The sequence below is a fragment of the Castor canadensis genome, chromosome 6, assembly GCF_047511655.1.
Source record: "Castor canadensis chromosome 6, mCasCan1.hap1v2, whole genome shotgun sequence".
In the NCBI taxonomy this organism is placed as follows: Eukaryota; Metazoa; Chordata; class Mammalia; order Rodentia; family Castoridae; genus Castor; species Castor canadensis.
In genome coordinates this window covers 32437235-32463222 of record NC_133391.1, presented here as the reverse complement: position 1 = coordinate 32463222, position 25988 = coordinate 32437235, and the positions used below count along the sequence as shown (strand labels likewise).

The following is a 25988-nucleotide window of genomic DNA, read 5'->3' as shown; positions in this document are numbered from 1 at the left end:
CCAGGATCTAGAGAAAAGGTGAGATCAAAAAGAATTAACCTAGAAGGTAACACACAGGCACAGGAAATTAATGTGAGTCAATGCCCTGTATAGCTATCCTTATCTCAACCAGCAAAAACCCTTGTTCCTTCCTATTATGGCTTATACTCTCTCTACAACAAAATTAGAAATAAGGGCAAAATAGTTTCTGCTGGGTATTGAGGGAGTGGGGGGGGAGAGGAAGGGGACAGAGTGGGTGGTAAGGGAAGGGGTGGGGGCAGGGGGGAGAAATGACCCAAGCCTTGTATGCACATATGAATAATAAAACAATAAAAAAAAGAAAGCTCAAAAAGTAAATAAATTAAAAAAAACTGGCAAAATCAAGTGCTGTCAAAGACAAGGAGAAACTGGAACCCTCATACATTTCTGCTGAGAAAGTAAAACAATGCAGTTCCACTGGAAAATAGCCTGGTAGATCCCAAAAAAGTTAAACATGCATACACTATTTGACCTGGTAACCAGAGTGACAATCTAGGTATTTACTAAAAACAAATAACAACACATGTCCACACAGAGACTTACTCACAGATTTACATGGTACTTTATTCATGATAGTGAAAATTTAGAAATATATCAAATGCTTACTTGTAAATGAATAAAAAATTGTAGTATATTTATATAATATTATTTTATGACAAAAGAATGAACTATTGGTACATGAAAAAAAAGGGGTTAATTTAAAAAACATGCTCAATAAAAGAAAGCTAGATATAAAATTTTACAAAATGCATGGATTTTTAGATTATGCAAAACTAATTTGTGGTGAAAGAAAACTTATCATTGTTTTCCTGGGGACAGTGAGTGGTGAGGGGCAGACAGAAACATTTAGAGATGAAAATGACCACTGTCTTGATAAAAAATGTGTACAAAGTTTCTGCATGTGACATATACATGCACGCATACATATACATGTACATTACATATTCCTTAGACTTAAAATAGGTGCATTTTGTTCCTTGAACAGTTAACGAAACAGTTAACTTTTAAAATGTCAAGGCCAAGTAATACAGAGAAAACCTCAAGAACAATTCCATACTAAAACACATCACAACCAACTACATTGCACATAAAGGAAAAATATCATTAAATGACATAGCCATAGGGCTTAGGCAGGGAGTTAAGGAACCTGATGCCTGTCTAAGAACAACAGGTTGGATGTTATTTTTTTAAAAAATATCACATCCTGGTGCTCTGATGTTAACAAACACTTCCTGACACACAGCAGGGTCTTGCAGCCCTATTGCCCCTGCAGCCCATGGGAAATGACAGTCCCGATCTGAACATCCAAAGCCATAAACTCACCCACTTGATGCATGAGAGGAGTTAATGATGCATAGCCCATCCTTCAGGAGTTAATGACACATAATGCAGATTTCCAGAAATGACTTCCCTTGTCCAAATAAACTAACAAAATCTTAAGGTTTTGGTACTCTAGGGACAGCCACTCGTCTTGAGTCTGCCCACTCTCCATCATTGAGAGTGAACTACTTTGCTTTGTATTAATAAACCTGTGCCTGCTTAAGTCATCTCTGTGTCCATCCTTCAATTCTTCCTCAACAAAACCAAGAACACCCTGGCTCCTGAATAAGTGAGTCAGATCTAGTGACAAATTATTACATTATTGAAAAAGTATGAACAAGAATTGCATATTGTAGCATAGCGATGTTTCAGTATGAAATTTCCTTATTTTTATTATATAAGATGGTTAATTGGTTCTGTGGGTAGTTCAGAAATTAGAGAGAATAATTCCTCAGAGCCACTAAAGAAAATGAAACTCAGTCTCCAAAACCAAACTCTTCCTCTCTTCATAAGGAAGAATGATGTCATCTGATGTACTAATTCAAATTCCATAAGAACATGTTCATCTTTCAGTCCATTTCTCTCTATTTCCATAGTAGACTAAGTCCTGTAGTCAAAAATACAAATTTGTAAGAAATCACAAAATATTACAGGAAATACTCAAAAATGGCAACATTCTATTTTTACCTTTTCTTCATCTTGCACATTTGAGCACCGACTATCCTGTCGATTCTCATTTCACAGATACAATAGCTTGTTTTATTTATTTATTTATTTATTGACCTCATTTTATTTTATTTTTTTTTCATTTTTCTTTTATTATTCATATGTGCATACAAGGCTTGGTTCATTTCTCCCCCCTGCCCCCACCCCCTCCCTTACCACCCACTCCACCCCCTCCCTCTCCCCCCCCTCAATACCCAGCAGAAACTATTTTGCCCTTATTTCTAATTTTGTTGTAGAGAGAGTATAAGCAATAATAGGAAGGAACAAGGGTTTTTGCTGGTTGAGATAAGGATAGCTATACAGGGCATTGACTCACATTGATTTCCTGTGCATGGGTGTTACCTTCTAGGTTAATTCTCTTTGATCTAACCTTTTCTCTAGTACCTCACCCCTTCCTTGTGTGCTCTCGCTTTTATCATGTGCTCATAGTCCAATCCCATTGTTGTCTTTGCCCTTGATCTAATGTCCACATATGAGGGAGAACATACGATTTTTGGTCTTTTGGGCCAGGCTAACCTCACTCAGAATGATGTTCTCCAGTTCCATCTATTTACCAGCGAATGATAACATTTCGTTCTTCTTCATGGCTGCATAAAATTCCATTGTGTATAGATACCACATTTTCTTAATCCATTCGTCAGTGGTGGGGCATCTTGGCTGTTTCCATAACTTGGCTATTGTGAATAGTGCCTCAATAAACATGGATGTGCAGGTGCTTCTGGAGTAAGTCTTTTGGGTATATCCCCAAGAGTGGTATTGCTGGATCAAATGGTAGATCGATGTCCAGCTTTTTAAGTAGCCTCCAAATTTTTTTCCAGAGTGGTTGTACTAGTCTACATTCCCACCAACAGTATAAGAGTGTTCCTTTTTCCCCGCATCCTCGCCAACACCTGTTGTTGGTGGTGTTGCTGATGATGGCTATTCTAACAGGGGTGAGGTGGAATCTTAGCATGGTTTTAATTTGCATTTCCTTTATACAATAGCTTGTTTTGGAGCAACTAATATTTGTTATTCTTATTGCAGTTAAAAATGCACATTCTCCACGGTCAGAACCCATATTCATGACTTTAGCATCACTTTATACCAGAAAACAAAATGAGCAACTGTTTACTTTTGAAAATTAAAATTATATCCATCATTATTTAAAAAAATTATTGCCTAAAAATCATAATGCACCAGTACAAAATTAATATACTAATAAAAATTAAAATAAAACTTTATTGCCTAAATATATCAAATAGCAATATTTAAACCATAAATTCATCACTAAAATATTTACTTTTTGTTCTTAGCCTATTGACGAGAATCACTGCCTCTTCCTTTCCCATTTTATTCCACACTAGCAATTTGGGTCAGCAGGGGAATTTAATTTGCAATATTACCACGGGATTATGATATGTAAATCCTTATTATTTATGTGAGTTTTTCAGTCAAACTGAGGGATTAAAATGAAGAAATAAATATCTGTGACACAGATAACAAGGTCTTAAATGGCTATATTTTAAGGACAAAAAGAGAGTTAAAGTAAAATCCAAAATGAGGTTTTGTGATTGACATTTTGGTTTGTTTTCTTTCCAACACAGCCATAGCTGAGAGTTATTAGCTAAAACATGATGATTCATTCAATTGCCTGTCAAAGCAGGACTTCCTAATAAAAATAATTTAGCATGCTAAATGAAAATATAAAACTGTCAGATGTTGTGGCACACATTTAGGTCACGTAGGAAGACCCTATCTCATATATATGTATATATACACAGATATATTATATAAACAAATAAATAACAAAATCTTCTTGCAAAACTTCACAAACTTGACAGAATATGAATTCCTACTAATGCTAAGGCTTAAGCAAATGTGGAAACCCCAATGGTATGTAAATCAATATAGTAGGATGAAAAATGAATCCATCAACATGGGAATTCTAATTAGAGGATGGCACAAAAGCTATATATGGCTCAGAACTCAAAGTAACATACCTTCGGTAAAACTCACCCTGAAACTAAATTGAACAGTGGAATAAGGCAGGAGAGCAAATAAATAATCTCAACTAAGAATTCAAAAAGCAAAAAGCAAAACTCATGTAATTTGCATTACTATATTATTTAAAACATTTAAAACCTTGGGTTATTGGTCTTTTTCATTCAAACCTTAATTCTGACCCTAAAAACTACACCATCATCAGGGAAGTGTTATGCAGTTGGGAGAGTCAGGATTCAGGAAGATTGCTTAACCTGGGATTCTGGTGATCCTTTCACCCTCTTGCACCTTACCCTAACTGCAACAACCTGTTCCACCTCTTTCATTTTGCACTGTTCTTTGGGTTCTAGATAGATACAATTTGCTGTGTGATTTGAACATCTAAATTTGGTCTGTAAGCCCTTTCATTCTCTGGCCACTGAGATAGTTTGCTTGTGAGTATATCTGGTGAATAAAATTACAAAAAGTTATTTTCTTACAGGAGTACTTCCAAAGATTTTCAACCCAGAATATCAACACTTTCTGGGCCCAAGTTTAGAATTAACAGTTACCAGAGGCTACTCTGACAGCTACTCAGGAAGCAGAGGCGGAACTGTTGGTCGAAGTTCAGAACTTGCAAAACCCTATCTGTGAAACAAACGAAAAGCAAAATGACTGGCAGACTGACTCAAGTGCTGAAGTGCTGGAGCAAAGAGCCTAAGTTCAAAACCTGTTAGTGCAAGAAAAAAAGATGAAGAAAAAAACATGGCCTCAGCTCATAGTGTCCCAAGGCTTCAAACAAAAAGTCTTTCTTGAGGAAGCCACCACCTTCCCTTCAGACCTCAAGTTTCCAGAGCAGCTCAAACAGAAAAAAAAAAAATCTCTAAACACCACAAAGAAAATGACATCAGGAACAAACATGAGCAAAAACAATAGACTTGATCCAGTAAATTTCAAATACTAGGATTTCCAATTATCCAGGATAAAATAAAATTTTAATACTTTTCAATATATAAGTAACTAGCAAGGTTATTAGACACCACAAAACAGAATTCTTAAAATAAAAATACAATAGTCAATATTACCAAATATTAGATTTACAGCAGATTACAATTAAATGCAAGGCTGGCAGAGTGGCTTGAGCTGTAAAGCACCTGTGTAGCAAGTCTGAGGCCCTGAGTTCAAACCCCAGTACAGCCAAAAAAATTTAGCTAAATATAAACTTAAGCATTTATATAATACTGCACTTGATGTGGAAGTTATAAACGAATATATGTATGTTTATAATATATATTCCATTTATAGCTATAAATAATATACAACTAACATAAAAATATGTTAACTATAGGAGTTTCAAATGTATCAGGATATCTGCCAATTATAGATAAGTCACGCTGATCCAATCACTTCACATTACTTAAAAAATTATGATTTGGGGCTGGAGGCCTGATTCATGCAGAATAGCAGGTATGGAGCTCTGAGTTGAAACTTGAATACCACAACAAAACAGAATTACGATATTGTTTCATTTTGTGAACCTTACAAAACATACTTTGAGAATCATGCTTTTATTAATACTAGTAACTTTGACACTTCTCTTCCATTTTAAGTATAATTCTTCAAACACTTTCTTACTTATTCATCTCATTCTTACAAGTAACCTCCATTTGAAATTAGTAAATCTGTGTGAAATGAAAGGTTCTTTCTATACAATATCCTTCAAACTCCCACACCAATGTTAATGAATGAATTCCAGAAACTCACATTCCAGAAGTGCTTTTGTCAATCCATTTCCATTTTCCTTCCCCTCCATCATATGATAATCCAATCCAGTAATGATCTGGATAGACCTGGGATTGAAGGAAATTCTATAAATGAAAGAAAATATATCTTGTGAGAAAATTTTCATCTGATAGACAAAGAGAATTATAGGTAAAAGGGCTCAGCTGTTCTATGATCAGTAGATGAAACGTGAAAAAACTGAGATTGGTTTCATAAATTATTGAAAGCATGGAAAAATATAAGGATAAAGTATCTGCCAATAAATTCATTAAAATATTTTTCACAGTTTATGAAACTATTAAGGTTCATGCTCCAGAAGATTTCTGAAGGATGTGGGAAAATGATGATCACATAATCTTAAGTGAAAGGAGGAATCTTCAAAAGTAATATACTAAATAAAAACTGTGTGTGAAGATGTGTGTGTTGAAGACATATGCTGTTAAAAGAAAGACTTCCTGTGTTCAGTACTTGAAGGAGTGAAGGAGAGGGAGAGATGTTTGGAAGTATATACTGTGTCTAAAATGTAACATCAGATTACCTAGCACACAATGCCTGATTAATGACTGTGTATATTTAAAATATAGGTTTCAATTTAACTTTTTTACTGTATCAAATGGAAATTATTTCATGAATTGATTCCATGAACTCATATATATTGTAAATTTGCATGTAAATTTTGTTGTTTACTAAAGAAAAATTTGAGGTGTCAGGCTGGTCTACCCAAACACTTCTCTGAAAAACACATTGTGTATATTTGGGAAATTCTCCTTAGTAAAACATTTAAAACACAATTTCAATTTCAATTACTGTTTTGTTTTTAAAATTCATTTTCAAAGATAGATATCTTTATGTAGTGTGTAAGAATATTGATCAAGTGAATGTTACTTACAGATGCAATTAAAATCACCAAAAAGCTAATTCATACCAGTGTTAGCATATTTACAGTCCTTGTAATTATCTATGTTTTGCAGCTAGGCAGAAAGAGGCTAAGTAATTTAGCTAATGTCACTGAGCTAAAAGCACTCACAGTGAGTAAGTCATAGATGGTCTGACTAGTGAACATGAACATGAGCCTGAGTTCAAACATCAGCTCTGCGAAAAAGAACAAATGCTGATGTATGCAACAACATGGTTGAACACTGAAAATGTTAACACTAAGTTTGATAAGTTTGTCATATAGTTTATGATTCCATTTAGATGTGGTTTCTAACAGAATGAATCTTATAGAAGCACAGATTTGAATGATAGTTGTTGGAGGCTTAAAGATTGGGGAATAAGCAACTGTTGCTCAGTGAGTACAGAATTTCAGTTATGTAAGATGTTTAAGTCCTAGCTATCTCCTGTACAGTATGATGCCTACATTATTAAAACTGCACACTAAAAGTTTGTTAATAGGGTAAACCTATGCTAAATGTTATTACCACAAGAGAAGCATACGCACTCAAGAAAGCGTTTAAAGACGATTGATTGTCTATTTCCCTGCATGTGGTGATGGTTTCAAAGTGTAAGATGAAAACAATGATTTCATCTTTTGTGAGCAGAGAACACAGGAATGGCATATGCTTTATGCTTTACTAATCCAAGCATAGCTTTTTTAGGGCCCCTGTGCCATGCTTCAAATAAGCAAACCCAAATATCCGCTTGTATCTAAAAGGTACCATTTAAAATTTGTCAGTGAACTCATATATTACTTGTATCATAAGTCTGTTTTTTAAACTTCAAAGCTCTGGAGAAGGTGAATATGAATGATGTACTTTCTATACAAGAAATAATATAGAATTTTTGTACCTATTGAAGCCACCATAAAAGGGAGACTAAGGTAGAAAGAAGAAACATAGGGAAGATAATCCAATTTTGATTATATTACATATATACATGGAAATGTCACAAGAAAACTCCCTGTGTAGCTATCTTATACAAATAAACATGTCTTTTTTTTTTCATTTTCAAAATCAGAGAACAGGCAGATGGAACAAGTCCTTCCTGGTGGTGAGGGTTGGTACCAGTGGAGGCAGGAAGTGGGGAAAGGTTGTATGAGGATGAAAATTGCACAAATACTGTGTACACATGTATGTAATTGGAAAAATGAAACCTGTTAAAACTATTCTAGGAATGGGGGAAGGGGTAAAAGGAGAATGATAGAGGGGGTGAATTCAAATATCATATATTTGATGTATTGTAAGAACTTTTGACAATGCCACAATGTACCACCAGCCAGCACAACAATAAAAAAACTGCAGTCTTTTAGTTGAAATACTATATACCTGCTGTATTTTCCAGAGATTTTGAAGCAGCCTTATTTTTGTCACAACAACTCTTCTTTTTTGTTGAGAATAAGCCCAGCTCCTTTTTTGTATTTTTGAGGCTATCACGTTCTAAAGACTTATTTGTCAAAAGTTGTTCCAATAAGTTGTACTTTTGTAGAATGTGGTACCTTTGATGGAGGTTTTCTAGACTTTCTTGCTCATGTTTATCTGGAAAATAATAAAAAGTTAAAATCAGTAGCATAGGTATAGTTTAAACAATGCTGATAATGAATAAATATAGGAATTTAAGACAATAGAAAAGGCCTCACTGTGACAAACAACTCACATTACTTTATTTTTTTTTTCATTTTTCTTTTATTATTCATATGTGCATACAAGGCTTGGTTCATTTCTCCCCCTTGCCCCCACCCCCTCCCTTACCACCCACTCCACCCCCTCCCGCTCCCCCCCTCAATACCCCGCAGAAACTATTTTGCCCTTATCTCTAATTTTGTTGTAGAGAGAGTATAAGCAATAATAGGAAGGAACAAGGGGTTTTGCTGGTTGAGATAAGGATAGCTATACAGGGCATTGACTCACATTGATTTCCTGTGCGTGGGTGTTACCTTCTAGGTTAATTCTTTTTGATCTAACCTTTTCTCTAGTTCCTGGTCCCCTTTTCCTATTGGCCTCAGTTGCTTTAAGGTATCTGCTTTAGTTTCTCTGCATTAAGGGCAACAAATGCTAGCTAGTTTTTTAGGTGTCTTACCTATCCTCACCCCTCCCTTGTGTGCTAAAGCTTTTATCATGTGCTCATAGTCCAATTCCCTTGTTGTGTTTGCCCTTGATCTAATGTCCACATATGAGGGAGAACATACGATTTTTGGTCTTTTGAGCCAGGCTAACCTCACTCAGAATGATGTTCTCCAATTCCATCCATTTACCAGCGAATGATAACATTTCATTCTTCTTCATGGCTGCATAAAATTCCATTGTGTATAGATACCACATTTTCTTAATCCATTCGTCAGTGCTGGGGCATCTTGGCTGTTTCCATAACTTGGCTATTGTGAATAGTGCCGCAATAAACATGGATGTGCAGGTGCCTTTAATTAGTAATTTGACATATAGAAAGTAACACCTCAATGAACTGACCATAGAAATGGAAACATCAAATTTCTCACTATTAGTAACTTAAGTGTAAAATTAAAAAATATCTGAGTAAGATGATCTTGATAACACCACACTTTTCAGCTAGTTCACTTTTAACACTACCTCATTTATGAATAAAAAGCAAAGTAAAAAATCAATCAGTAAATATTCTAAATTCTGAAATTTGGATTCAGAAACAAGAAGATTGGTCAATTATTATTATTGGAGAACATGAAATAACCACAGGACAAAAGTCATATTATCCAGATATCTAATTTTATATGAATGCATCATATAAGGGGATTTTCTAAAGATGTGAAGGAATTCATATAAAAGGTAAAGCTTAACTTCAAGATCATCTAACTTTCATGTACAGAATCAGTCTGTTTTCAGATTCATTTCTCAAAGTGTTTATATAAATTCACATTGACTTTCAGTCAGATGACAGAATATGACTTAGACCTCTGTTATCTGAAAGAATATGGCATCTCTAAGACAGAGTGAGACAACTCATCCAGTCACAGAATCAATGTAAATTGTAAATAAAAGAAATTTATACTGTCATATGTCCAAGAAAAAAAAGAAAACTTGGAACAACTAGAGAGCCACCTGCCTCATCCGGTGATTCTACACAGGATAACAGATGGAGTACATGAATACCTGCACAATTAGTGTCTAATTTTATTACTCAGACAAAAATGATGTGTTCCAATTATTTATCAGCAACAATTCGATTATCACCAACAAAAGTAAACATCGAAGCCAAAGAGTCACTGCAATGAGACCCCATGGCACTGAAAATTCTTAAAAGGAAAAGGAAGAAAACAGTCATCAGGGAAAGCGTTGGCCCATTACTAGCCTTAACCAGGACAACATTTGAAATAATGGGACAATTGTCTATAAAAACTTGACAAAAACATATCATAAAAGAGGATTTTTATTCATAGTCTAGAAATTATGGTTTTGAAAATTCTAAACTTCTGGCTGACAAGTGCCCATTGTAGAAATCCTACACGTAGAAATAGTTCTATAGGATTTCAAACTCTTTCTCCTTCCTTCTTTCTTTCCTTTCTTCCTTCCTTCTTTTCTTCCTTCCATCCTTCCTCCTGCCTTTCCCTCCTTCTTTCTTTCTTTGTTTCTTAAAAGAAACAAAGAAAAAAAAGTACAAAATCTCCTTACATTGCCCAGGCCTTCCTCACATTTTTCATCCCCATGTCTCAGCCTTGCTAGTAGCTAGGATTACAGAGTGTGCCATCTCATCCAGTTTTATAGGACCAGAAAAATACATCTTTCTTTTTTTTTTTTGATCTTTTCTCTTTTTTTTTCATTTTTCTTTTATTATTCATATGTGCATACAAGGCTTGGTTCATTTCACCCCCATGCCCCCACCCCCTCCCTTACCACCCACTCCACCCCCTCCCTCTCCCCCCCCTCAATACCCAGCAGAAACTATTTTGCCCTTATTTCTAATTTTGTTGTAGAGAGAGTATAAGCAATAATAGGAAGGAACAAGGGTTTTTGCTGGTTGAGATAAGGATAGCTATACAGGGCATTGACTCACATTGATTTCCTGTGCGTGGGTGTTACCTTCTAGGTTAATTCTCTTTGATCTAACCTTTTCTCTAGTACCTGTTCCCCTTTTCCTATTGGCCTCAGTTGCTTTAAGGTATCTGCTTTAGTTTCTCTGCGTTAAGGGCAACAAATGCTAGCTAGTTTTTTAGGTGTCTTACCTATCCTCACCCCTTCCTTGTGTGCTCTCGCTTTTATCATGTGCTCATAGTCCAATCCCATTGTTGTCTTTGCCCTTGATCTAATGTCCACATATGAGGGAGAACATACGATTTTTGGTCTTTTGGGCCAGGCTAACCTCACTCAGAATGATGTTCTCCAGTTCCATCCATTTACCAGCGAATGATAACATTTCGTTCTTCTTCATGGCTGCATAAAATTCCATTGTGTATAGATACCACATTTTCTTAATCCATTCGTCAGTGGTGGGGCATCTTGGCTGTTTCCATAACTTGGCTATTGTGAATAGTGCCTCAATAAACATGGATGTGCAGGTGCCTCTGGAGTAACAGTCTTTTGGGTATATCCCCAAGAGTGGTATTGCTGGATCAAATGGTAGATCGATGTCCAGCTTTTTAAGTAGCCTCCAAATTTTTTTCCAGAGTGGTTGTACTAGTCTACATTCCCACCAACAGTGTTAGAGTGTTCCTTTTTCCCCGCATCCTCGCCAACACCTGTTGTTGGTGGTGTTGCTGATGATGGCTATTCTAACAGGGGTGAGGTAGAATCTTAGCGTGGTTTTAATTTGCATTTCCTTTATTGCTAGAGATGGTGAGCATTTTTTCATGTGTTTTCTGGCCATTTGAACTTCTTCTTTTGAGAAAGTTCTGTTTAGTTCACGTGCCCATTTCTTTATTGGTTCATTAGTTTTGGGAGAATTTAGTTTTTTAAGTTCCCTATATATTCTGGTTATCAGTCCTTTGTCTGATGTATAGTTGGCAAATATTTTCTCCCACTCTGTGGGTGTTCTCTTCAGTTTAGAGACCATTTCTTTTGATGAACAGAAGCTTTTTAGTTTTATGAGGTCCCATTTATCTGTGCTATCTCTTAGTTGCTGTGCTGCTGGGGTTTCATTGAGAAAGTTCTTACCTATACCTACTAACTCCAGAGTATTTCCTACTCTTTCTTGTATCAACTTAAGAGTTTGTGGTCTGATATTAAGATCCTTGATCCATTTTGAGTTAATCGTGGTATAGGGTGATATACATGGATCTAGTTTCAGTTTTTTGCAGACTGCTAACCAGTTTTCCCAGCAGTTTTTGTTGAAGAGGCTGCAAAATACATCTTTCATAATTTCATGAAATTATGTCATTTGCAGGTAAATTGATGGAACTGGAGAACTTCATGTTAAGCAAAGTAAGTCAAGCTCAAAACGCCAAAGATTGCATGTTTTCCCTCATATGTGGAAGCTAGACCTGTCAGTTGAATGTATAAATACATACGTATATAATTATATATATATATACACACATATATACATATATATCATGAGAGAGAGGACAACATTGGGTTAGTGGTTCTGTCAGAGAGAATTATGGGAAGCAGGAGAGGGAAATAAAAATGTTAGACATTGAAAAATCAAGAAAGAACACATCTATATATGAATATAATACAATGCACTGTACTGTCAGCTGTTGAATATTAGGGGAGCATGGTGATAAGGAAAGAATAAGTAATGGGCAGGTTAATATGATTAAATCACTATATAGATCATAATATATAATATAATATAATATGTAATATAATATAATATTATAATATATGTATATATAGGCCTGAAGAAACAAGGCAAAACCCACTAGGACGACAGTGGGGTAGAATAAGTCTTCTATGGGGATGGATACCAATGGGAGGGTAGTGGGTATAAGGAAAGGGTGAATGAAGGTGAGCATAGTGAATGTATTTTGTCTTCATATATGAAAATAGAAGAATGTAACTGTTGAAATTGTTCTAAAAGGGGGGAGGGGAATGAGTAACAATGATGGAGAGAGTAGATCTAACTAAGATATATTATATGCACATATGTAAATATCACAATGCATCACTCTGTACAACTATTATATGCAAATAAAATAAAATTTAAAAAGCTAAGTCTTTTACAAAAGCACTGAAGGCAAAAGATGCCACACATGCAGGAGTCTCCAAGCTGGCATGTCTACCTTCCATGATCACAAGACTAGTCATGAAGAGGAAGGAAAGATGAGCCAATATTCTTGAGAAACTGAGAGCCAGTACTGGATATCCTAAACTGTCTATGTAATAGGGGTTTTCATAGAGGTCCATTCTTAAGTGAGTTTCTAGAAATCAACTTTCTTCTCTTTATCATTGGTTCTGCTCTTCTATGGACAGTACTACATGTATCCTTGGGAGATGTGGTCCCTGGTAGCTGAAAGTCATATCTTTGATTATCTCTACATCAAAGAGGCAAAAGTCTTTGATTTAGAGTTTGTGACAATATTTGAAGGATGAACAATAATAGAGAACATAAAGTTAGAGCTCCATTTTTTATCTTTGTTGACTTTTAGTTTTTGTCCACAAAGAAAAATCATGTTCACACTCATTGTGAAAAACAAAACCTTAAAAATGCAGAACTAAAAAGACATGAGTCCTTCACCAAGATTTCCCCTTGTGAATTAAATATTTTTGCTGCTTCATTGCCATTAAGTTTGGCAAACATTTGCAACACCTAATTTGTCTTTCATATGAATAAAAACATTGCTTTTAGCACATAACTTTCATTTCTCTTTAACTTATTTCTGTAGAGAATTCATGGTTTCATCTGACTATATCTTGTTGTCTACTTTTAAAGGTCTCACAAGACATTCTTGGCCAGATTTCAATAAAAGCATCCTATTAATTTCTCAAATTTAAAAGCATTCATTCATTTCTCCATTATCAAAAACATTTTAAAAGACGTTCATTATACTCCTTTACCCTCTTGTGATTTTGGTACTACCAGCTAAAAACCTGAAGTGCAAAGAGGATATTTTATCATATGTCAAAATTCAAGGAAACAGGTGACTTTAGTTGCTAAAAACACATACCTTTTCCATCAGTTTTTCTAGGCTTTTGAGTAGCATCCATCCTTAATATATTCTGGGACTCTAGAGAAGATTTAAGAAATCTCTGGGTTGGAAAAGTCACCTCCTCAATGCTCATGTTTAGAGAAAGAAGAGAAGTATGTTTTACATTAAAATCTTGCATTGGGATGACATCTGTGTAATGGAAAAATTAAAGTGTCCACCTATAAGAACATATCAGGATTTGATAGGGATGTGTGTATGTATGAGTGTCTGTGAATTTGTGTCTTTTAATTCCTTTAAGTGCCTAAAGCATGTAGACTTAACCTGAGCTTTACAAGAAATGGAAACCTTTCAACATTTATGTTCAAGTTGCTTATACTTCTAGTGATCACTGTCACTGTTATTAGGAAATATGAAAACAAAATTTTAAAACTAACAGTATATTATTGATATATTCACAGCACAAATGTTGATCAAAATGTTCAACATACATTTATATATAACAGTAAATAAATAAATATATATATATATATTGTTAGGGAAAACCATTACCAGCTCAAATCACTGAAACACATTTAAACTATCAATTCAAATATAAAAATTCAAAACTTTCTGAAAAATGTAAATATCTTTGTTTTATAAAAATCTGAAACATGTACTGAGGTATATATAGATATGCTTGCATTGTTTTCATGTATACATAACTCTACCAGTGTTTTCAATGTGTATCCCAGACACTACTTGTAAAAATTTATTTGGAGGTTAATATTGCAGATTGATCAACCTTTCAGATTCTATTGCCTTGTTCAAGGTGTGATAAATAAAAGTATGTTTTGTTGTAGCCCAAAAACTTGTATTTTTAATCCTAAATGATTCCATGTAAACAAAAATATTATAAATAATCTTCTACATTAATATTTGGTCACATGCTGGGCACCAGTACCTCACGCCTGTAATCATACCGGCTCAGGATGCAGAGATCAGGAGGATTATGACTCACAGCCAGCCTAGGCAAATATTTCATGAGACCCTACCTTGAAAAATTCTTTACAACAAAGGGCTGGTAGAGTAAATCAAGATGTAGGCCCTGAGTTCAATATCCAACATGGCAAAAAAAATGTGGTCACATGTAAAAATAAAATTTGTCACTATGCTGTAATTAGTTAATGTCTATAAAGGATTCGAACTAGTAATGGATATCAACCTAAAATAAATTATTAACTTGTAAATATTTAAAATTTACCTTGATTCTTACATTAGTCATTATGAGAAGATGATAAAAACAGAAAATATGGGAACAACTACACATGTACCTGTATGCTTCCCTAATTTTTTAACTTAAAAATAACTGTTTACATTCTCATTAATTTCTAAGAAAAAAAATCTTTCCTATTATACAGTCCTTCAACTTGGGTAGATAATATGTAAGCCATTTGACACAGATAAAAAGTAATTAACTCTCTTACCCCCAGCTCTTGCTTATGATAACACAAAAACCATAGCATATCAAGAAAGAAAAAATAATTTTCATGGCTGCTGAACTACAGTTTTCACATCTTTCAGAACTAATGCAACCAGTAAAGAATGCTTTGCTATCAGAACCATTCTCAGGACAAGCTGTTTGTAATTAAATGCCACATCTCTAGATAAAGTAGGATAATGAGGTACAAAGGTCTGAGAAATAAAAGTAAATGTTACCTGTATCTAAGCCACGCAGTGACACAAGGTGGGAGGGGGAACTGATGCACAAATGAGGGATAAGCTGGCCTTTCCAGTCCAGGATCCCTTAGTGGCTGTAAGACAGAAAGCTGAAATGAACTGACTCTGAATGTTTCACCAACTCAAAATTTTCTGTTCCTTCTCTAGACCAAAGTGAAGAGAGGAAGCTGTAAAACAAAAAAGTATGCTGATGTGAAAGGAAAAATGTCATGATGATACATTTCCTCATTTGAACTAAATGATTGCTTGTTACTATTTGCAAAATACTGTCCAATATCAATATTCAAAAATCAGTTCCTGAAAGATGACAGAACACATCTTTGAAAAAAACAAGATGAGTATCTGAAAACTGATATATATATATACATATATATATAATTTTAAACTATGATTATTTTCCACATTGATGTATCATAGTTTACTTAGTCATAAAAAACTTGATCTGCAATTTTGGATATTTTCTTAAGAAAACATTTTAAACATGAAATTATAGAATCAAACGGTATATACATTTAAAGAACTCTGATATATATTATCAAAACACTCTCATCCATTTATATTACTCCAGTTAAGTATGAAAATATTTACATTTGATTTTTTATGCTGAGATTTTAAAAAAAGGAACTGACTATAAATCTAGACTTTCCCTGGTTTTACAAAGGGCTGAATGAAATTTATAAATGACAAGTCACATAGTGTGGTTGTTCCCTGCAAACTCTATTTTCTTTTTATTACGAAGCTCTGAATTTCTGGGAGAAGCAAGCTCTTTAAATGAACAGATAGCATTAGAAGATAACGTTGACTACAGATGGAGTTGATTGAAATATTAGCATGGTTCCTTGAACAAAATACAGCACAACATTGGAAATATTAAACTTTACCACAATCAGCTAATAAAACTGTAAGAGAAATGTGAAGAACGTTTTCAATGTTCTTGAATTTTGTTTTACAAATTCACGTTTGTGCAAAACCCAGACATATGCAGGTCTACACACATGAATCTGTAAAGTATTCATTTATTTTCTGGCTACTTTGCTGCAAAAACCTCTTTTGTTTTGGAAACCACATATTATACCCACTCTGTTCTGATGATACAGTTAGCTAGAAGCTCTTCACACAGTCCTAGTCACACCTTCAAACCTTCTGGTCACAAGTTCAAAGCATACCAACCTCATCTTTCCTCAGCAGAAAGTTGTTCTTCCTGTCCCAGGCTGAGTTGAGGGATGCCTGGAAAAATCCCCACCTCACAGAGAAGGATGGTTTGAATCACTTTAGCAGTTGAAATAAGAACTTCTGGCCAGGTTTCCAACACCTTTCTTATTTGTCTTAGAGACCACCTTTTACAGTACTGTAAGATACCAAGCTTCAGGGTACTTACAGAAAACAAAAAACAATAAAAAACTCTCTCTTGAGATTTCCTGTTCCTTTAGCCACCCAATTGGTCCTTCCACCCTTCACAATGAAATAATGCTCTAGACTTAATATGTCTCCATATTGTTCCAAGAGGCTAAGCAGTAAAAGTCAGGAAAGGATGGAGACAGCTCAGCTGACCACCAATCTATTTTAGTAACATTGTTTTACATCATAATCTTACTTAGTAATACCCTCATTAAAGCATTTCTTTCATGTAGACAATATCCTATTCAAAAGAATAAACAGTGGGTAGGTAATGCAAATATTTTTTATTCATGTATCACCTTTCCTCTTTGAAATCTTTAAACAATGAAAAACATGTACAAAATTTAGTATGTCACTGCCATGAATCAAATATTAGAGAAGAGTTCCAATTACAAGTTGGGACACTAACTGGGATGAGGAAAAATTTGTCATATCATTGTTAGTCTTTAGTATTTTTAGGATTGCATTTGCTATATTACATGTTTGGCAACACTTAACTTGAACTCTGGGCCCTCTAGGGCAGGAGCTCTACTAGTTAAGCCTCACTTCAGCCCATTTTTTGCTATATTTGCTATATGATCTTAAAATATCTGCTTATCTTCTAAGTTGACTATATCCTTAGTAAATGAAGAAATTGTGTCTTACATTTGAATTACCAACAACTAAGACAATATTTGACATTTAAGGACACTAGATGAGAAAGCTATTGAAAGAATGGAATTTATGGTTAAGTATAGTAGAGGATAAGACATTTAATTTATAATAAGTATTAAAGAAGCCTACTTATCCCTTTGCTATGTTGTTTAATTTTATTAAAAAATATATGCTGTTATTTCCACTGAATTATTACTCTATATATAAGAAGAGAGTAATCCTAAAAATCCTGTTATAAAATTAAATCATTGTGTTACCTTCTGTGTTTTGTAATGCACATCACAGATTCTCTCACTATTTTATAACCTATTGTTTTAATTGGCATCATATTTGAATAATTTCTCATGTCATTGGACAATTACTGATCTTAAAAGTTTTTCAAATTTTTCAATTGTATAATTTCACAACATATACTTAGCCTTTCTTCTATTGTTGGACACAAGATTTACCTGGTATTTAGAAATTCAAGCAATGCTAAGGCAAAAATCTAAGTGTGTGGCCTTTCATCCAGATATATTACTTTCTGAAGATAGAGTTCTAGAATTGGAATCATTGGTTCAAAAAGAACTTGTCATTTTTTAAAGCTACCAATATATTTTTTCTAAATTTACGTGCAGTGATGGTCTACTAATATTCCTAATGACATTTTATGAGAAGATATTTAAATTATGCTGAGTTGCAAGACATCTTATTTTCAAGTTTGAGGCTGATTTTAGACCTTGGTTTTTGTGGTTATGCCATCTGGTGGGCAAAGCACAAAATTATAATGTCAGAATTGAGATTTTGTGGAAATGTGACATGAAAGTGACAACAAACAGCACATATCTTACATGTTTAAAAATACATTTCCTATTTGAATTTCAAAAAGTTGTCAGAAGGCATATAAAATAATGTATACAAACTGTTTTGTATGATACTCATTATTTCATCTATTCAACCTAAAGTTCTGGAGCTCTTTCCACATGGTGGTAATTCCTTTCAGTGCTGAACTCAAGACCAGAGCAGAACCTCAGTGAATAACACTGAGCACTCTATAGTTTAATAAGTGTATATAAAATTGAACTTATCCTTGCAAACTTGACCAGAAGTTATTGCAAATTGTGAAAAACATTTACTGAGAAATTCAATTGGAACCATTCTGCTGTTGTAACATATACACTATTTACTTACAATTGGCAGCCTCTAATTGTCCTGGTCCTCGTCACATCTTTTGGTATTCATGATAATCTGTAACCTTCCTAATCTATTTCCCAGATGTGTGAAAGTTGATCCTTCCCTTCCTTTCCATTCCAAGACCCTATTAACTTTTAAACCACAAATCACAAAGGTTTTGTCTTGTGTGTGCTCTTGTTAATCTTAAGCCATTTTCTTTTACAATATAGAGCATTCTATGTATACTGTGATGCCAGATGTAAAAATGGAATTCAGAGTTAAAATGATAATAAATCCAGAATTATTCTGTTGATCCTTTTCTGTTTTTTTGTATAAGTCTATTTCATCTTTCAGAAATCTTCCTGACACCTGAACCCACCAATAGTGTCTACCACTTTAGAATAAGGGTCAGATAAGATTTAGCCAGACATTTGAGATCCTACTATGTTTACCCCAGAAATATATGCAAAAGTCAGTGATCCAAGAAGGCTCCTTTGTTACTCATGGGCAATAATAATCTATGGGTGTGATGGCATTGTCCTGTCCTTGGGTCACCTGGCCACAGTCTGTGTAATTAGAACAATGTCCCATCAGTGGGAAAAAATAATTAAAAGGCACTGAGGAACACAGAAAAAGAGAGTCTTCTTAAATGGTGAGGGTGTGCCTCTGTAGAGCACAGAAGGACTGTTGTGAGAGTGTGACAGACTGGACCTGAGAGCAAGATAAAGACAGCCTGATTTGGCACTTCCCAGTCACCTTCTCTTATCCATATCTTCTGAACCCAGGGAGCTCCATTCCAACACAAATCCTTTGCTAAATTATAGAGAATGGAATTTTCCTCCAGCATGGACTTAAGGTACCTGAGAATTAGCATAGCTGTATGCACAATTCCACCCAGATCTTCCCCCTGGCCCAAAGGCTATTGAAAATGGAAAATGATGCAGGACTTCTTCCCACCTCCAAATTAAAGATAACACAAAAACAATCTAAAAAACTTTTCCCATTTTCCCCCACCCTCCCACATGTGGCATCTCCATTTCACCTGACAGAGACCACATGTGTAATCCCCCTCCCCATTTCCTATGTCTCTTACTATGCACAAATGTCCCTCTGGATACTTCCATGCTGTACACAAGAGTCTGGGAAATTTCTGATCAGAGACTGCAGGGGTCTACAAGAAGAAGATTCCACCAGACTAAGATGATACATTGTGGTGTCTTTTTCTAGTGTAGAGGGAAGTATGTTTGTTCTATTTTGGCAGTACTAGATTAGGAACTCAGTGTCTCATTCTTGCTAGGCAAGAACTCTACTACTTAAGCCACTCCATCAGCTTAAGTAGGGGTGAGTAACAGGAAGGGAAATGTACTGGTGTGAACTTTTAGGTCCTCCTTAAGACCACGTACACAGGCCAGAGCATGGGCAGAAGTCCTGTGATAGGAAGGCAGTTGCCCATGCAGCTGCAAGTCATGATGCCAAACCCACTTGAGGTGCACAATATTCGGCCTTCTTGGTTGAGTGCTACTAATAGAAGGTCACATAGCAGTCACCTGCATCTTTTATTAATGGTCAGCCATGAAATGAAGATGCTCAACAATCACCAGTCCTGGATGCTTGTTACAGTTGAAATACTCCAGGTGTGGTGGTGGTTTGTAGGTCTGACCTCTTTCCTGCTTATTTCTGGATATCTCTCTACTCTAACACATTGACTTCTTGAAGTGGAAATACATACACAATTCATTGCCTCATACATAAAGAATAAAGAAAATCTTTATACTGTATTACTTTTACAGTACTCATCACTACTAGCCTACCTATAGCAATTATCAGCTTAAACATTAAACAAGCAAACCCAAAATAATTCTCTTTGAGTAGATTAACAGTAGAATTTGGATAGTGCCTCTGGAGGTGTATCAGAGCTAGCAGTGATTCTAAGAGATTCCATAGGCAATAACAACTGTAAATAAAATGAAAGAGGGATGAGCTTCTACCGCTATAATTTCAGCACTAAGTATAAAATCTTACACATACTAATGGTTAAATAAACACCTGTTGAACAAAGAAAGTAACAATTGGATGTTCTTTTAATGGAGGCAGTTTTAGAGAAAGGAAACCAAAATAAATGAGCAATTAATACTGTTTACAGTGTCTGAGAAATAATAGCTTGATTTCCTTGAATGCTTTGTTCCTAATCTGAAACATAAAACATTCATCTTTTAAAAGTTTTTATGTATAAAGAAAAAAACTCACATACAGTAATTTGTATACCTAAAGAGAATTTTTTTTAAATCTCAGTCTGCCTTGTTGTAATTTATAAATTAAAATTAAAGGCTAACCTAAAAAAAGATAATACAAAAAACTCATGAAAATAATGTTGTTGCTACAGAAAGGGGAATGCAAACTCACAACTCCACTTTTCTCTTTATATGAAATTCATTGTTCAGAAAAAAGATCAGAGCACTCAGCATTATAACCAGAAAAGCAATACTTCCAGTAATGACCTGAATTTTGTTTAACTTAGTTCTACTAAAACATGTTCTAACACAGGGTATTTCTTCTCCATCATGAAAGTTTTAATGTTCTGAGATTACTCAATTCTCCCCAAATTTGAAATCAATATTATCACATAGAATTAAGATTATTGACTGAGTCTCTAGAAGCAGTAGCAAAGAACATGTTTGTCCTACTTGAAAATTCCAGTGGCAATTTGGTCAGAAACAGAGTTGAAAGTGGTTCATTTTCCCTGATAAACAAAGCAGGGAGAATATTTATGATATCCACAACAGAAGCAAATATCCTCAGCTGTAAAAAAGACCTAGACATTTCAGAGAGATCCTGACAGCTGCTTTTCTAGTGGTAAGTGCTGCAAATGTTCACAACTATAAAGGACTTGATCACTCTTCAACATGAGAATGGAACCACAAAACAAGTACCTTTGAAATAATAATCTATTGTTTAAAAAAAGAGGGAAAAATAATACCATAAATGACTAGAAAGTGGAAGGAAGGATGAAAGAGAAGAAAAGAAAGAATAGAGAAAAGAAAAATGGAAATGGGAGGGCAACAAGAAATAATCTAGTCAAACTGAAAATGAGTCTGCTGAGAATCTCTATAACAGCTTCACATAGAGATCTCACTCACCTTCCCTTGTTTTTTTTCTGATGATAGGAAATCAAACAGGATTGAGACAAGTGTCCTTGTGTTAACAGCTAATCATATCTTCAGAAGATCTAGGTCCTTGCATTCTGGCATGGAAGAATCCAAGCAGATCATGTGGTTTTATAGAGAAAGAAAGTTTTATTAAGGAAAAAGGGCATTACTTATACTGACATGTGAAAGGAGGTGTAGCAGAAGCAAAGAAAGTCTACTATTAGGCGGTCATTTTTTACCACCAATGAACATCAACTTGGAGGTGGAACCAGAAAACTTCATTCCCTGGTTCCATTAACCATGGACCAGGGGAATGAGCTATTTGTTTGAGTCAGGGTGAGGAGCAGTACCAAAGTTTTCCTAATGTAACCTCCCACAACTTACCCCTGAGGGACAATTCAAAAAATTCTTTTTGGGAGAGTTGCTGAAGTGGGGCAGTCATTCTTCAGTATCTGTTTCAAGTTCAAAAGGGATTGCCAACCCTATCAAGAATATTGTTCTACTCCTATTGATACCCCTGGTGATAATCAGTCTGAATCTTTGTCCAACCTGATCAAGATTATTCATAGGAATCTCATCCACCTCCAGAGATTGACAACCCTATTATGTCTGATTTGGATTTTAAAAGACTTTATTCTAGAAAATATATATCTGATTAGCAAGTTTAAGAGATATGGTCCAATTATGAGCAATAACAGGAGAATCAAAAGGGCACTGCCAGGTACATTACCCAGGAGGCCTCTCCCCAGGTCTAAAACCATCTTTTCCAAGAATCCAAGGATTGTTACCAGATGAGGGAAGTTGTTTTAGCTATCAGAAGATCTACTTTTTTTTATTTTGAAAAGTGACAACTGTCAAAGAGTCTATCTGATACTGAAGTATGGCTATGGTTTTTGTTAATTTTTTTCCTATTAGCCAAATCTTTAAATAATTTTTGGTAATATAAGTGAAGAGAATTTAGATTTATGGTTTTTTTTGGACCTGTCTTTGTAGTTATTCCTGGCCCAATTAAGAGGGAAGTAAGTCAAATGGCTCTTTTGGTTTGGATTGCTGTTGTAACTAGGGCAGTGAAGGACTGATTATTTAGAACAATATCCATATTATGGGCTGAGTGTACCAGATCTTATGTGTCAGTCCATTCAGAGTGTAAACATTGATAGAAACTAGTTCTACACAAAGGAAATAGTCCCCGTGATCCCTGGCACAAATTCAGTTCTACAGAAAGTACATGGGCAAACCCATTATCCCCTGGATATTGGCCCTATAGTATATAGTCTATATACTATATATATAGACTATATACTATAGTATATAGTCTATATACTATAGGATATAGTCCCTATCAAAGGCTTCATCCACTTCCCAGGCTGCAGTGAGAATTTTCTCCCTTTCTGTAGGAGTACAATTGGCCAGAGAAACTGAACATTCCTCTGAGACCAAACACTACTGTCAGAGTCTGAAACCCAATTGCAACTTTATCTGGGTCCTCAGTATATCTCCATAATTTTTCCCTACATTGCTGAATATCACTTACACTGAAGGGCAAGTGAACATGAATTGATCCCTTAGCCCGTGACCCTTCTAGTAATGGGAGCACTGTTTGAGGATGCTCTAAATAAGATATCCCATTTCAAGTGTGTGGTGAAGTCACGGACAGTGGGGACGCTGAGGGAGGAATTTGAAGAGGGGACAGTGTAGACATGGAGTAAGGAATATAAGGGAGAGTCACCAGAGGTTCCTTTTGTAGGACTTGTGATGCCCCGTACAGCAGCTACAGCTAACTGATTTTTTACTGAGTAGACAAAAGCACACAATGAAAAAAAGATAGCCTCTTCAACAAATGTTGCTGAGAAAACTGGATATCCAGATATAGAAGAATAAAACGAGAACCCAGTCTCTCAATCTGTATCAATATCAACTGTAAGTGGATCAAAAATCTTGATATAAGGCCTGAAACTTTGAAACAACTATAGGAAGTAGTTGAAAATGTCCTGAAACATATAGGAATAGGGAACAACTTCCTAAATAGAACTCCAGTGGTTCAGCTTCTAAGAGACAGAATGAACAAATGGAATTGCATCAAACTAAAGCACTTCCACACTACAAAAGAAGCAATAAGTAAACTCAAGAGACTGCCCACAGAATGCCCAGCTCTGCATCTGATAAGGGACTAATATTCAGAATCTACATACAAGAAGCTCAAAAACTCAACCCCTAAAAAATCAACATGACAATGCAAAAATAGGCACATGAATTGCATAGGGAATTTTCAAAGGAATAGGTATAAATACCTTTGAAAGGAAGTGTTCAACTTCCCTCATTATAAAACAGACACAAACCAAAACTACGCTAAGACTTCAGGTCATGTTCAAGAGTAAAAACAAAAAATGCTGGTGAATAGCAAAATAGGAACCCCTATACACTGTTGGTAGAAATAAAAATCAGTGGACCATTATGGAAAACAGCAAGGAGATTCTTCAAAAAGGTAATAATAAAACACCCACATGATCCAATGACACCACTCTTGGAAATATATCCAATGAAGGATAAGTCAGATTACAATACACTTGCACACCAGTGTTTATTGCAGCAATGTTCACAATAGCTAAACTATTGAAACATCCCAGATGTCTTACAACTGATGAATGGATTAAGAAAATTTATATGAGATTTACTCTGAGATAAGGAAAAATGACATAATGTGGTTTGAAGATAAATGGATGCAATTGGAGGACATCATGTTATATAAAGTAAGTCAGTTCAGAAACATAAAGTCTGCATGTTTTCCCTCATATGTGGAAATTAGATCCAAAAGACAAATATATACCAAAAAACAAACATGATCATATGCAAACATACACATAGAACGTATTTGTAATAGCAAAGGTACACTATGACCCTCAGGAAATGAGGGAAAGGAAAAGATAACGACAGAGCATCAACAAGGTAGAGGATACAAGGATATGTATTGGAAACTGTTGAAAATAGGGTTGGGAAGTAACAAGTAAGGACAAGTAATGGAAGGGGTTGAATGGACCAAAGTGAAGTATGTTCAAAGTGGTGATACATTGAGAAACCCAGCTGAATATCAGCTTACATATTAATAATAAAAGACAAGACTGTAAAATAGGAAGAGTGTGTGGGGGTACCTGTAGGAGATGGGGTAAATAATGGAGATTAAGATGAGGGAATATGGGTGATGGACATCATATTTATATATGAAATAGAAAAAGAAACATACTGCAATAGTTTTAAGTGATGTTGGGTGGGGGTTGAGGAGGAGAGGCAGTGGGAGTGATCTACCCAATGTACAATATAAGCTTATTTGAATCATCATAATGAATCCCCCTGTGACATGAGTATATCATAATTTTACAAATTAATGATAAAAAAGAAAGTTATAATCACTTATCATATACATACTACAAAAATAATATTAGCTGCCACTATTCTCACATTTTTTTAAGTCCTGAAGCCATAATTGATATTAATCACTTGCTATTCTCACCACCCATTCCTTTTCCTCAGCTGAAACTTCAGCTGATGGATGTGCTGGAACCCTCACAAATGTTTCCTTCCAACGTTCTATGCAAATTTTTTAACTGAAGGATCTCCATGTTGTCCTTTTTATCTTAGGATCTATGGACTATTGCACTGATATAAATACCCATTAATTAATACTGTGAGGCATACTGAGGAGGTAGGACTCAACTTTATGAGGGATATTCCCCATTGCAGATGTTCAGCCTCAGATTAAGTACAGCCCTCAATGTTGTGCTTTCTGAATTATTCAGACTAATATTAATGAGTGCATTTGTGAGTTTAGGATGTAATCTCAGACAATGGATAATATCCAGTCTCTTTGACTTGGTCTGTCCTTTATCTCTTCTCTATATATGAAAAAAAATTGTAGTTGGAAATATAGCTAAGCATGAACAAGGCCCTGTGATCAATTTCCAGCACTAATAAAAAGTAAACATTTTAGTTTATGTCTTTTACACATGACCTTATCTAAAAGATTGGGAAGTGCTAATGTATGTCTTCATGATACAAAAACATATTCACAATAGAGAACATCTCCTTTTTAATGTATTTCTTAGCCTGGGCATAGAGCTCAGTGGTAG

General features: G+C 35.1%; 1 long non-coding RNA gene across 2 annotated transcripts; it reads right to left on the bottom strand.

The window, feature by feature from the left end:
• Positions 1–736: 736 nt before the first annotated feature.
• LOC141423865 (uncharacterized) lies at positions 737–15620 on the bottom strand. Of its 2 annotated transcripts, none has more exons than XR_012448635.1 (4): positions 15494–15620; positions 8070–8279; positions 5788–5891; positions 737–1945 (listed from the first exon to the last, which is right to left on the bottom strand). It is a non-coding gene; the product is annotated as an uncharacterized lncRNA (long non-coding RNA). The 2 variants fall into 2 exon arrangements; XR_012448636.1 differs by lacking the exon at positions 737–1945 and adding an exon at positions 2396–3140.
• Positions 15621–25988: the final 10368 nt, after the last annotated feature.